Here is a 16,070-nt window from a genome sequence, read left to right on the forward strand (position 1 = left end):
AAATTTCACTTCCACAAAAGGTAATAGAAGCTAAGCTGGATGGTTTAAAGAAAGCCATAAAATATAAGATGAATGATGTGGAAGCTAAGATGGATGATTTAAATAAATACATGGAAGATTTGAATTCAAATTTGAAGACAGATTTGACAAAGTTTCTACAAGAAATGCTTGCTAATGGCGAAAGGGCAGTAATGGAAACTCATGATGAGAACAAAATAAATGTTAATAATGATTTCATAGACTCTAACATTGTATCGAAGAACCACCATGTTTCAAAGATCGATATGAGGAAGTTTGATGGGAAGGATCCCGGAACATGGATACTACGGATGCAGCGATTTTTCGATCTCCATAATGTGAAAAACACACAAAAGGTACGCATTGCAACTTTATATTTAGAACCAAATCAATTTGTATGGTATCGATGGCTTTGATCTCGTAAATTTTTTTTCACTTGGGCTACTTTTATGGATGAAATGATAGCACATTATGAGGATACAAAAGGAAACAGTTTTTTTAGCCAATTGATAAATCTCAAACAAACGGGTTCAATGATGGAGCACATTCAAGACTTCCAAAAATTGAATATAAGGGTAAAATATATTCTAGAGGAGCATAGGATTGAGGTGTTCATAGGGACTTTAAAAGATAACATCCAATGAGAGGTTCGACTTTGGGAACCAGATTCATTGTAGAAGGCATTTAGGTTGGCAAGAAAAATGGAAAGCAAAATAATGGCAACAAGGAAGCCTACCACTCACAATCATAAAGATGGAAGTGTTATTGCCCCTAGCCATCCACAACCTACAAGGATGACACCACAAAAATTGGAAGAGAAAAGAGCAAAAGGGCGTTGTTACAGTTGTGATAGCAAATACACTAAAGGTCATAAGTGTGTCGAGAAGAAATTATTTTACGTAAATTGTGAAGAGGAGGAAGAAGAGGAACAAGAAATGTCAAAAGAAGAGGATATACATGAGGAACAAACCATAGAAAAAGAAGAAATGAATCCAACCATATCTTGTAATGCATTTGTTGGAATTACCACTCCTCAAACTATCAAGATAGAAGGGCATATCAAGAATAAAAAGGTAATAGTGTTGATTGATTCGAGAAGTACCCATAGATTTATTCATTGTAAGATAGCCAAGGAATTGAATTTCTTCCTATATCTAGCACCAGAGTGTCAAGTGATGGTTGCAAGTGAGGAACCATAAATTTCTCAGGAAAGTGCCACAATATCAAGCTATCCATGGGAGAATATGTATTGAATATCCCAATGCTTTCCATTCCAATGGGTGGTGCTGATCTTGTACTCGGAGTCCAATGGGTACAATCCTTGGGTACAATAGCTTTTAATTTTCAAGAACATTTTGTGAAATTATCTTCAGAAGGAAAGGAAGTTGAATTAAGGGGTATCGCAGGGAAGCCAGGAAAGATAATCAGCTCTAATGGAATGACAAAGCTTCTAAAGAAAGAACAACGAGGCATAATTGCACAATTATGTTCACTAGAGGTTACCACATCGGAATCATCCAATTCTGTAGATCTCCAAAAAGTTTTGGACAAACATTCCAAGGTATATGAGATTCCCAAAGGCCTCCCACCTATTCTTGATCATCGTCATGCTATTAATTTGATTCCAGGAAGCGTTCCTCCAAACACGAGGCCTTATAGATATCCATATTTCGAAAAGAGTGAAATTTAACGTATGGTTGTAGAAATGCTAGAGGCTGGTATAATTCAACTTAGTAAAAGTTCTTTCTCTGCTCCATTAGTATTGGTTCACAGGAAGGATGGATCATGGTGCATGTGGCAAGATTATAGGGAGCTCAACAAGCTCACTATTAAAGATAAATTTCCCATTCCTGTCATTGATGAATTATTGGATGAATTGCATGGATCAATTTACTTCACCAAGTTGGATCTTTGTTCAAGATATCATCAAATCAAAAGGAAGACTGAAGACATTCCAAAAGCAACATTTAGAACTCATTAGGGTCATTATGAACTTTTGGTCATGCCTTTTGGCCTTACTAATGCACATTCTATATTTCAAGGTTTGATGAATTCCATTTTCAAACCCTTCCTTAGAAAATTTGTGTTAGTATTTTTTGATGATATACTAATCTACAAGAAGTCATGGAAGGATCATGTCCAACATGTTGACATGGTGCTCAAACTATTGGAGGAGAAATAATTATATGAAAAACTCTCCAAATATTTCTTTGGAGTACAAGAGGTGGAATATATGGGTCATATTGTATCTCATGAAGGTGTTAAGGTAGAACCTAACAAAATTAAAACCATTAAGGAATGGAAAATCCCCACATCCATAAAGCATCTACAGGGATTTCTCGAGTTGATAGGGTATTATAGCAAGTTTGTTAAGAATTATTGGAGAATAGCAGCACCAATAACAACATTATTGAAGAAAGATGCATTTTCATGGACTCCAGAAGCAGCGAAGGCCTTTGAACATCTTAAAGAGGCAATGTGCCAAGCACCAATCTTAGTTACACAAGACTTCACAAAAACCTTTATTGTGGAATGTGATGCCTCAGGAAATGGAATTGGTGTTGTTTTAATGTAAGATGAAAGACCCATTTCTTTCGAAAGTCATCCAATCAAAGGAAGGTATTTACACAAAGCTATTTATGAGAAGGAAATGTTGGCGATACTACATGCAATTAAGAAATGTCAACCCTACCTAATGGGAAGACACTTCAAGGTACAAACAGATCATGATAGTCTTAAATACCTTTTAGAACAAATATTATCTTCAAAAGAATAGCAAAAATGGGTCAAAAAGATGTTGGGTTATGACTTTCAAATCATCTACAAAAAAAGGAAGAAAAATGTTGTGGCAGATGCACTCTCAAGAAAGGACGAGGATGTGGAAGCATTTCTTTGCACCATTTCTATTATCCAACCAGATTTTATAAATGAAGCAAGGGATGAATGGAAGAATGAAGAAGAAGTGTGGGAACTCATTCAAAAGAGACAACAAGATCCCAGTACATGTGATACATTTAGTTGGAAAAATGATTCGTTATGGTACAAGGATTGGTTATACCTATGTAAGAATTCCCAAATCAAAAAAAAATATCCTTAGGGAATTGCACACCTCTCCCTAAGGAGGGATATCAGGATTTCTAAAAACCTACCACAGGATTAAGAAGGATTTTTTTTGGGATGGCCTTAAATTAGATATTCAAAAGTTTATGGCAGAATGTTTTGTTGGCCAAAAAAATAAAGTTGAAACAATTAAGACCCCAGGACTATTACAACCTTTATCCACTCCAAGAAAATGTTGGGAGGAGGTTTCAATGGATTTTATCACAGGTTTACCCAAGTCCGAAGGAAAGGGTGTTATCTGGTGGTAGTTGACAGACTTACCAAGTATGCACACTTTTGTGCATTATCTCATCCATTTAAAGTGAGTACAGTTTCTACCGCATTTATGGAAACAATTCAAAAGCTACATGGAAACCCAAACATTATTGTAAGCGACAGAGATCCCATTTTCATTGGAAATTTTTGGACAAAATTATTTTCTTGTCTTGGTATTCAGTTAGCTCATAGCTCATCTTATCATCCTCAATCTAATGGGAAAACTGAGATAGAAAACAAATGTTTGAAATGATATCATCGTTGCTTTGTATCTGATAAATAGACACAATGGGTCAAATGGTTGCCTCTGGCTGAATGGTGGTATAACACTTCCTTCCATACTACTGTTGGTGTCTGAGTATGAGCAAATTATTCAATACTGTTTCCTACATTAATATGTCAATCCGGGTGCATACTCTTTTCAAGGTAACACGCAAAGTATATGCAAGAGCAAGGTTACAATCTACATCAATCAAGGGTTCACTATTAAGAAATAAAAGAATCCTTGTAACATTAAAGGAAATTAAATTGCAGAAAGAAAAGAATTCACAACAACCAATGGAATTCTGTAACAGAAATAAACAATATACATAAAAAGGGCACACACACAACACTTGATCAGAAGAGTGGGCCAACTCCCTAGTCAGGGATGTGCTTAACTCACATATTGAGAAAAATATCAGAAGTCTGGAAATTTCATTAACAAGAGTTCCACTGTTACAAGACTGAAGCCTTACACTAGCTAGCTCTCTTTCTCTCTGAATTGTGTCTTTTAATATACAAACATCCAAAGGAAAGTTACAATAAACCGTTCTCAATATTCAAGATGAGATCTGAGAGATCTTTCCATCATGATTCAGCTGGAACAAGTCGAATTTGGTTATTAAAATTTGGGCAGTTCTGGAAAATGGCCACAACAACAAATCTGCAAATATGTCCTTTGAAGAACCTTGTGTTTCTCCCAATACAAATCAAATTTCTGAAAATGGCTCACTAGGTAACTGATCTGGTCCATTCTGAACAAAACCCATGTATCAAATTTTCTAGATTCACTTTCATTTGCCCAAAAGGTCCAACACAAAGTGGTCGGTTCCTATGCTAGTTAATTCCTGAGTTGCAATATCTAATTATCTGTTGAAGACCAAATCTGCAATCTGAAAGAGATCTTGGAGGCTAAAATCATGAGTGAGGTTATAACTAATGAATAAACCAAAATCATGCATAATAATAATTAATTATTAAAAGTAAATGAGATCAGATATTATTTATCCAAAAGAGCATAAATGATTATGAAATGCAATTATAGAATAAATTATGGTAAATAATGTGATAAAAGAATAGTGGAAATAGATGAAATGAATGTTAAGAAGTGGTAATAATAATGACCAATTAAGAGCCCAACATTCCCCCAAACTGAATATGTTACATGTCCAGATGCAACCCAATGCCTCTATATAAAGTAGGGAAAATAATGGTATGAAAAGTATGAGTGAATAATGCTCATTGGTTGCTTTATGATATTCTCCTAAACTTTTAATAAATCAAACACTCATGTTATTTCAACTCAACTATTGCTTTCAACAAAATAATGTGGAATGACATCTATGGATTAACATTGTCGAAGATAATGTAGGTTGAGCTTGTGTAAGTGATGTGAATGGTGGAAGCCATGCAAGCTCAAAGAAAGTAATCAAAAAGTGTACTCGGATTTCCTTCCCCCAAGCTGATTAGTTTCCTTGTCATCAAGATTTCTGTAGCACATCTCATGAGTATCCTCAATCAGTAATTCATTAATATTCAAAATCAGAATTAGCCCTCTTCATCTTTCCCCAAAATAATAGTAGTGTTGTTAAGCTAGGATTAAATAGAGATTGATTGGGTAAAGAAATTATATTTGGTTAAAGATATGAAACTTGTAGAATAAAGGAATGATAGATTAGATGATACAAAATTCCAAATATCAAATATCCTAAAAGTTTCATCCCTAACATGTAAAGTAAATATTTATGACTCAATAATAGATATAAACGATAACCACCATTATCTAAGAACTGATTAAATATTACCCCATGAACCACGAGTTCTAGCAAACCTTATATATGCAACAATGGCATTATCAGCAATTAGTTTTGAGAAAACAAGGTAACCAAGTAGATCATAGTATTGAATTAACTTCTATACTGTAGGCATGGCCGCTGCTGCCAACAGGCATCCATAGCCTCGACAAGGATGCCTTTTTAACCCATTGAGATGCTAGTGTCCCATCTATTAGAAATAAGTACATAGTTACAAAAGCATTTCAATTTAGTTAGATGTCTACTGAAGATCATTGTTCTGGCTTGGTAACCAGCTAATAACAATGCCATTCATGGGAACTAAGAAAAGTGAGCAAGCCGGCTCGTGATGAGACCTCTTGTCCTTCAGTTTTATGACCGAAGGCCATTACCCTGGCTTGGTGACCAATAGTGGGAATGTCACTCTATTAGGACCTATGATCATGGTAGGTCAGCTCCTAATGAGACCTTCTATTCTCCAGTTGACTATTTATGTTTAAAATTTAACTATGGTTATTGTTAATCAACAAAAGATCACTTAATAGATGGGGTGGCAGGCCAGCTTCTTAAGAGCTAGGGATGGCGTAAAACATTTTGTAGTAACTATTTTCAACTCGAGTAGTTTTGCTTCTCAAATACTAATAACCTTCAAATGACCATTGATAAATATATTTTTCTTTGTTAAGATTGGGGTTTGAGGAATAATTCACTAGATAGTGATGGAAAGATTTAAGTACAATTTTGTGGTCATCATCATAAATTTTACAAAATCAGGGACTTGACAAATTAGGAAAGTTGAAAGTTGCCATGATGAAATCATCTTTTCATAATTATTCCTTAAAAAAATAAAATTATGTTTATAGATAAACAAAGATAAATTGACTACCCAATCACTATGTCCAAGAGGACGTACACAATTAAATGTATGTTGTGCATGATTCAAGTTCCAATGTGTGTGGATATGTGGGGGTTACGGATTGTTATGGATTATGGTGGTAATAATTGTGAGATGTATGAGTTGAAAATCTATTATTTCATTATCATTGCCTTCAATAATCACTTGTTGAAAAACAAATTGACCTCCTTTATTCTCCTTGGACTTGCAGAAAACGAGCATCTACCTGTAATAAAACATGTAATCGTCGAAGAAGAGAGGTGATAGGGCTCTATAAATCCAATAAATATGAAAAAAAAATTAACAAGTAGTTACTTTGTAAAACAAATCCATGGAAAACAAATAACAAAGTATAGTTAATTTATTACTTTCGGGACAACGGTGGCCAACCATACTGACCAACAATATTTTAATCATAACTTATTTGTTTTTCGTCTACTTGTGTGCTTCCAAAGAAAAATGAAAGTGAATTAATAGGGATATCTCCATTTCAGATAGGTTTTAAAAATTCCATAATATGATATGTCAAATTTACATAGAACAACCTGCATAACAGAGTCATTTTCAATTTCCCAACTTAGACCAACAGTTGATATTTTAAGCATAACTTTCTCATTTGATGACGGATTGAACTGATTAAAATTGGAGATTAAATTATATTCACATAATTATATCCAATAGAAACTGTTTTTGAAATCATGAAGAATTTATGGGTCAAATGTGCGAAGGAACAGTCGGAAAAACAGTTTTAAAGTTGTTGATTTACAATAGACAGTCAGTATTTTGGTCATAACTTTCTCATACGATATCAAAATTGGGTGATTCAAACTGAATTATAAAATATATTAATAGGGCGATATACCATACAAACAGGTTTCAAAAATCTAGTCATTTAGGCCTCCAAAAATGCACTGTCCCAACTCTGTTCCTGAGTTGCCTACTCGACATACTGTCAATGTTTTGGTCATAACTTTTCATTTCAAAGCCAAATTGAGTGATTCAAATTGGATTAGAAAGTAGAGATAAAGGGATACTTAGAATAGAAATAGGTTTTGAAAATATTCCCATTTTTTCCTCAAAACAATCACTGTACTGACTATGATTTCAGTGGTTTTATCAAGCCCACATGCCCTAATTTTTTTATTTTTTTTTTCAAAATGATGATGAGTGTTTGTAGAAATCTGATTTTCAATATAATATATCTACAAACACAATTAAATTCAAATATTTACCATTGATATTGATACACTCAACAAGTTGCAGCAAACACAACTCGTTCTACATATAACAAAAATTATTTATATACTTATTTATTCTATTTTGGACACTAACCTATTCTACCTTGAAAAATAAAGCATACTTACGTATAAGAGTACTTCCAATGGAGCCATTTTAGAAATAAGGCCTCAAGTATATACACACCCGAATTTGAGAAATGTCTGTCAATAAATACTAGGGTATGAGAGACCAACTTCCCTTGAAAATATAGTGTCAAGAATTGTTGAAGTATGGAGTGACGCTGCGAACAACTGATGGAGTGAAACCAATCTTCAATATATCCTTTACTTTCTTGATTTCCCATAGTTTCCATATCATGAAGTTCTTGAGTTTCTAAAACAACTTGTTGACGCAGACTAGAAGAAACCTCCTTTCCTTCTATAACTTTTACAATTTTTGGATTTGAAACATTTCCAATCTTGCTATAAGTTTTCTGCAATTGTGTATGCGAGATAGGTTGGGTGGGAAGGGCAGGTAAATTTTTCAATTCAACATTGTAAGAATGTTGTACTGGTTTATTATGGTGAGGGTGTGCAATGAGTTGAGCAAGATATTATGTAGGGCATGAAGGATTTTGATGATGTAGTTGATTAGAATGTGTGGATGATTTTCATATGCAAGCAATATGTTGTGGAAGAGTTGGTGAAGAATATAGATCATGTTTTTGTGCTACAAGATGAGGGAAAGTAGTCATGTAATAAGAGGATGAACCATGCCAAACTTGTGGACAAGATTGATCGAGGTTATATTGAGATTGGCATGGCTGCCGTAACACATGAGTATTCCATAATAGATTATGCAAGTAAGACAATGGAGAGGAATTGTTTTGAAACATACATGTAGGCCAAGGTTTCCATGGTTGTGAAATTGTTGCAGCTTCTACTTCTCTGCAAATGTTGTTTTCAGCCTAGGTAAGGAAGAGAAGCTATCCATGGGATGCTCCTTTTGGCATTGGGGAAAAATCACTTCTTCAAATTTTTCTTGACTTTTCTGAACCTGCAAAACATGCAATTGTGAATTTAGAGAGCTAATAAAATCAACTTTAAAATGTTCAAATAAATCAATGATTTCATATCTTATATCTCTTGTTCTTGTAGCATATTTGGAAAGGAAAGAAGAAAATTCTCTAAAATTCTTACCGGCCTTGGATATTCCTCTGGAATAACTTATGCATAAATCGCAAACATCATCATATGATAGCTGAAAAACATCACATTTTCCTATCAAATTGAATATTTCTAAAATTTCATCTTCGATCCCTTTAAGAATGAGTATTTTTAAGATCTCTTTTTCCAAATGCTTATACTTTGATTTCTGAAGGTTGTATTTAGATAGCTCCAAATAGTCCTCTAAGCTTTCATCTTCCCCTTGTATCATACTGAAAATATCTTCATTGGCCTTGCAATAGTCTTTGTACTTCTCCAAGTATACATTCTTCATGTCCTCCCATGTTTTATGCAGTTCCCACCAAGGATCATGAACCATTAGAAAGCTACTCCTTTTAGAGTAAGAGGAAACACTTTCAACCTTTGATCATTAGTACAATAATCATATCCTCTACAAAGTACTTCAAACTCAAATAAGAATGTATCTGGGTCCTCACTTTCCAAACCATAAAAATTTGGTAGAGAAGCTCGAGGAATTATGTGCATTTGTGTCACTCCTTCTAGATCTCTTCTAGGGAATTCAAAGTAACAATGTGAGCCATTTCTTACCATAATATAAGATGTTCTTCATGTGCTACTTTGAGGTTCCTCCTTTAGATATTCCTGTCAATTTTTCAGTGGAATGGGTGGTGCTTACATCACCACTTTGAGTGAGATGATAAGATTTCTTCAAATTTCTACCTTTTTCTTCCTATTATTAAGGAAAAAAATTTGAAAGGAAATCTAAAGCTCAAGACCTGGAATAGGGTGTCAAAAGACCTTTCCCTCCCCAGGACAAGAAACCAAACAAGAAAAGAATGCACACAAGGAAATCTAAAGCTCGAGACCTAGAGCAGGGCGTCAAAGGACCATTCCCTCCCCAGGACGAGAGATTATCTTTTTCAAAATAAAAACAAACAAAAATCCAGGAAAAGAAATTAAGCTAAAGACCTAGAGCAGGGTGAGAGCACTCTTACCCTCCCCAAGACAAGAGAGTGGATCCTATAAAATAAAAACAAGAAAAAATGCAGGAAAAATAACTACGCTCAGGACCTAGAGTAGGGTGTCAAAGGATGATTCCCTCCCCAGGACGAGAGATTGACCCTCTGTCTGATACAAATTGTGTCTTGCACGTTGTTAGCCTTCCCTGAGAACGGTGCCAAAATGTTGGTGTCTGAGTATGAACAAATTATTCAATCTCGTTTCCTACATTAATATGTCAATCTGGGTGCGTACTCTTTTCAAGGTAATGCACAAAGTATATGCAGGGGCAAGGTTACAATCTACATCAATCAAGGGTTCATGATTAAGAAATAAAAGCATCGTTGTAACATTAATGGAAATTAAATTGTAGAAATAAAAGCATTCACAACAACCTATGAAATAATGTAACAACAATAAACAATATACATAAAAAGGGCACATGCACAGTACTTGATCAGAAGAGTGGGCCTAACTCCCTGGGCAAGGCTGTGATTAACTCACATATTGAGAAAAATATCAAAATTCTAGAAATTTCATTAACAAGAGTTCCACTCTTAGAAGACTCAATCCTTACATCAGCTAGCTCTCCTTTCTCTTGAATTGTGTCTTTTAAATGTACAAACATCCAAAGGAAAATTACAACAAACTGATCTCAATATTCAAGATGAGATCTGAGAGATATGTTCATCATGATTCAGCCGGAACAAGTTGAATTTGGTTATTACAATTTGGGCAATTCTGGAAAATGGTCGCAACAACAAATCTACAAATATGTCCTTCGAATAACCCTATTTTTCTCCAAAAACAAATCAAATTTCTGATAATGCTTGATGGGTAATTGATTTGGTCCGTTCCGAACAAAATCCATGTCTTGAATTTTCCATGTTCATTTTCATTTGCCCAAAACATCTAACGCAAGACGATCGCTTCTTATGCCAGCGAATTCCTGAGTTGGAATATCTAATTATCTGTTGAAGACCAAATCTGCAATCTGAAAGAGATCTTGGAGGCTAAAATCATGAGTAAGGTTATAACTAATGAATAAACAAAAATCATGCATAATAATTATTAATTATTAAAAATAAATGAAATCAGATATTATTTATCCACAAGAGCATAAATGATTATGAAATGGAATTATATAATAAATTATGGTAAATAATGTGATAAAATAATAGTGGATATAGATGAAATGAATGTTAGGAAGTGGTAATAATAATGACCAATTAAGAGCCCAACAACTGCAACAAAAATGACCCCACTTATGGCACTTTATGGATATCATCCACCATCCATCACATCACATTTAAAGGAAAATTCTAAGGTTCAAGCAATGGAAGATCACATTGAGTATCAGCAACAAGTTCTCCAACTCTTAAATGATAACCTCACCTTGGCACAAAATAGAATGAAACAATAGGAAGATCAACATCGCAACGAAAGAAGTTTTGATGTAGGTGATTGGGTATTCCTACGACTACAATCATATAAACAAATGTCACTCCAACAAGCTAAGAAGGATAATAAATTATCACCAAGGTATTATGGTCCGTACAAGGTGTTGCAAAAGATAGGTACTATGGCATACAAATTGGAGCTTCCTGTCGCTTCCTAAGTGCACCCAGTTTTCCATGTTTCATGCTTAAAGAAGGTTATAAGTTGCAAGCTTCCAGTTCATACAATATTTCCAGAACTCGATGAGGAAGGAAAAATCATATTGGAACCTGAAGAAGTCAAAGAAACAAGAACTCGATAGCTACAAAATTGATCAATTTCAGAGTATCTCATCAAGTGGAAGAACTTACCCATTGAAGATTCCACATGGAAGGATGATAATTTTATAGAGAAGCATCCATAACTATTCAACGTTGAGGACAACACTTTTTTGAAGGAGATGGGCATGTTAGGTCCTTATAATACTAATGATTCCCCCATTACTATTGTCATTGTATCCCTTATTGTTATTGTTGTGCCTCTATTGTCCCCATATTGTTATTATTGTGCCCCATAGAATCCCACTATTTTTATTTTTGTGCCTTTATATTATTATTGTTAGGTCAACTTTGGTTATATTGTGACCCCTTAGACTCTTATATATAGAAAGGAGGTTTTTTCATTTGAATCATCTAAGAATTGTCCATTTGTGTAATGTAAAGGAGGTTTCCCCATCAAAGAGGCTTATTTCTAAGGCATTGATCTATCTTTTCTATCTTTTTATGAGTTGGTTTCATAACATCTTCAGTAATCAACTAAATGGATTCCCAACACCCTAGTGAGCCCTAACTCACCCTAGCACCACCCTCCCACCCTTAATTATTCACAGGCCCCAACCTGTAGGAGACTAAATACACCTTCCTAGAACCTCCTTGCCACCTTATAATGACTGAAATAAGATAGGACCGTAGATTCCCAAAATTGGGACAAAAATCCATGATACAATAAGATGTACAATGATTTTTGTGTACTTCACCAAATACTGAATCACTCTATGACCTGCAACCCAACCATGACATCATCCCAATAATGACTCCTATAACTTCCAACACTGCCTCTTCCACTCTGGGTAGAATGAATCTTTTACAATCTTTAGAATGATGACTCTTTTACAAATGACTCTTTTACAACTTTACAATGATAACTCATTTACAACTTTACAGTGATGACTCGTGGCCTTAACAATACTTCACGATATATGGATGGTTGTCATGTCTTCAAGGATGTCCCGCTACAATGCTTCCTTTGATTTGATACTTTTACTCTTGAATTCTTGCTTGACGTTGTAGTTTAATCTTCTGCTATCTACATGCAAAATATTTCGGGTGAAACCAATCCCAAAACTAAACAAATACCCTTCAATTTACATCTGCCTACAAAACACATGTAAGTGCATAATAATGAATAAATACAAATTAAAATTAAAATGTGTACCTGAAGTGTGTTCTTCACTTTTGTTGTTTAATTTTTGCAGTAGTAGACAAAGACACCCACACTTGATATAGGTTTGGACTCTATGCAAGATGATATCCAAAACTGACATAAAGATACATAAAATGAGAATTGTTGACTTTCCTTAGCCTTGTGATGCAAGAAGTTCTAAGTACAACAACAGAGACCATTCTATCAACTATGACAAGATAAGTAACATGAACATACAACATCATATAGATTTAGTAGACTTGGTGTAGCATAAAATGTGTAGTATCATGAATAGGACATCCGAAATGTGGTATCAAAACTAACTGTGACATATAGGGACATAAAGATATAACTAGGACCCTGAATATACTTAGGATGTCCTGGAAAAACATATGTCAAAGATGTTTCTCAAAATTTAGATGTAAACACTAATCGTAAATACCTTGTTGTAGGAGACTTACCCTTGCCTATTCATGTGTGGTCCTTACTACAATGATCCTTGAAGGCATGCTTTTTCTTGCCTTCTAGGAGCTGAATATTGAATCTATTGTATCTATGTAATTTGGGATCTCCAGCATCTGAAATTTCATCCTATGATATCCATATGAGTATTCTTTACATCTCTGTAGTTATGATCAAGATTGGATTCATCAAGAAAGAGTTATGCCCAATCGCCCACGGTGACCTGATTATATATTGGTTTCATAAAGCTAACTTGTACGAAGTGCCACGTGTCATTGTTTCAACCTTCAGGCATTAAAAAATACCCAACAAACTACAATCCATCCTCATTCTACATCTATTTAGGAAATTTGAATCCAATGATCAAAGAGAATGTTACAACGATTTTCCCAGCATCACCTATTTGACATGGAATTTGGGAGCCTACACAATCCCTAACTTCCTCAGATCATATCTCCAAAAATTTAGCAAACCAAGATCTGAAATTTTGTCATGAAGTTAATCATGATTTCAGCTCAAATGGGTTTTAATCTTTGCTTTTGAAGCTTTACAGAAACAATATTATAGCGAAGATGCCCCAATGACATGTTTGATGCCACAAAATCCCTACTATAGGAGGATATGAGGGTCACTATTTATATGAATATCTTGAGTTGAGAGGGTCCTCAACATGTGAAAATTGGAGGGATATCAAGAGAAGAAAAAAATAATTAATTATTTAATTTTCAATGACCACAACCAATTATGAGTGCCATGCCACAACCCCATAAGGTTTTATCCCACTAACAGGGGTTACTAACTTCAAACATAAATATCTCTCAAACCGTGAAGAATGGCATGGCATGCCATATATCAATGGAAACATATCGAAAAGTACAAACATCTAGAAGATCTTGACTCATAATAGAATAAGTTGTCAAGTCAAAATTCCCATTCAAGATCGAGGTAGCCCATGTTGCTTCTTGGGTTGGCATCAGTGACAACCACTGATCAAAAATCTTACCCTTTCACATTGATGGGAACACAAGTACTCCCCCGAGATCATGACACATCTTCCTAATATCTTCTCTCCCCCTTTTTCATCAATGGAAAAGGATAACTCCCCTTGACAAAATGTCATCCTGCAGACCTGTACACACCTCAACTCCCCCTTTCTCCTTAGGTAGATAAGAGAAATATTCGAATGAGAAATTGGGAGAATCCAAACCTTTTGGCGAAGATACTCAAATGTTTCATGAGGTAATGGTGTGGTAAAAATGTCAACAATTTCTTCCTTTGTGCCAACATATTCAAGCTTGATCATCTTTTTGTGACATGCTCCCTAACGAAATGATATTTGATCAGAATGTGCTTTTTTTTTAATGCATCATAGGATTTTTAAAGATACTCATGGTAATGGAAAAGTGTCGTTAGACACGTAATTTTATTAATCAGAAAAAATAATTACATAATTGATTTTGCAAGAGATTACACCCGAACATCCAAACACTCTTGCAATGAGCTATTTATAAGCTCCATGTCCTAACTACCTCTAATTATGGATCACTTATTAAATAACAAGTGTCCATTTACAATAAATGCTATTCAAACCAACTAGCTAACAAATATCCTAAAATAGAGCCTAATATATGACACATTTTGAGAGTCATATCTAGTTACAACAATATACTAATTCTAAATGATTGAACATTCTAGAATAATAATTATTAATTTAATATCTTAAATTAATAATTATTTTATTTTAATTTTATAACCTATGATAAATTGTATGTTTGGATCATCTAACATTCCCCCCTATGATCCAAAGATACATTACAACAGATACCAAGTTCATCCCTGAACTTAGTAAATTTTATTTTGCCAAGCGGTTTTGTGAAAATGTCGGAGATCTGATCTTCGAAAGGACAATAAACTGGCTTGAGGATATCTTTGGTAATGAAAGATCTGATATGATGATAGTTGGTGTCCACATGCTTTGTCTTTGAATGAAAAACTGGGTTCTTGGCAAGTTTGATGGTTGACTGACTGTCAATGAATAATGATGTAGCTTCTATCTGAGAAATGCCCAAGTCCTGCAAAATTCTGCGCAACCAAACAATTTCACATGATGCTTCCCATCCTGAAATGTACTCTGCTTTTGCGGAAGAAGTGGCCACTGTAGCTTGTTTCTTACACCTCCATGATATTGCTGCTGACCCCGTGTTCATTAAATAACTTGATGTTGATGCTTGATCATTAATACTCCTAGCAAATTCGACATCGGAATATCCACCAAGTACAAAATTTTAGTCTTTGTGTAAAGAATACCAAAACCTTTTGTTCCTTGGATATATCAAAGAACTCTTTTGACTGCATTCCAGTGGCTGTCTCATGGTTCCTGCATAAAATGTGAAATAATATTGACTGCATAAGATAGATCAGGATGAGTATTTGTTAAATAAGTCAAGCTACCAATCAACTGTCTGTAAGTTGTACTGTCCACCTTTCCCCCCCCCTTCAAATTTTGAAAGTTTCAAGTTTTGCCCCATGGGGGTGAGAATGAGCTTGCAATCCTGCATGCCAAATCGTTGAAGAACCTCTACTGCATACTTACTCTGAGAAATGAAAATATGATGCAGACATTGGAAGACTTCAACTCCAGGATAGTAGTGAAGTAATCCCAAATCTGTCATCTTAAAACCTGCATGCAACTCCTTTTTCACCTGTGCAATATGATCATCATGGTTGCCAGTGATGATCAAATCATCTACATACATAACAATAATTACTAGATTTTTTCCCTATTGTCACACATACAAAGTATCATCTGATTCACTTCATTGAAAACCAACTTTCTTAAGGTATTCATCCATCTTTGCATACAAATCTCGGGGAGCTGTTTTTTAACCCATATAAAGCCTTAATCAATTTTCATACTTTATGTTCTTGTCATTCAATTTCAAA

Source organism: Pinus tabuliformis, chromosome 1_1 (genome assembly GCF_031772625.1).
Source record: "Pinus tabuliformis cultivar Carrire ecotype Pingquan chromosome 1_1, CPIR1, whole genome shotgun sequence".
NCBI classification, from domain to species: Eukaryota; Viridiplantae; Streptophyta; class Pinopsida; order Pinales; family Pinaceae; genus Pinus; species Pinus tabuliformis.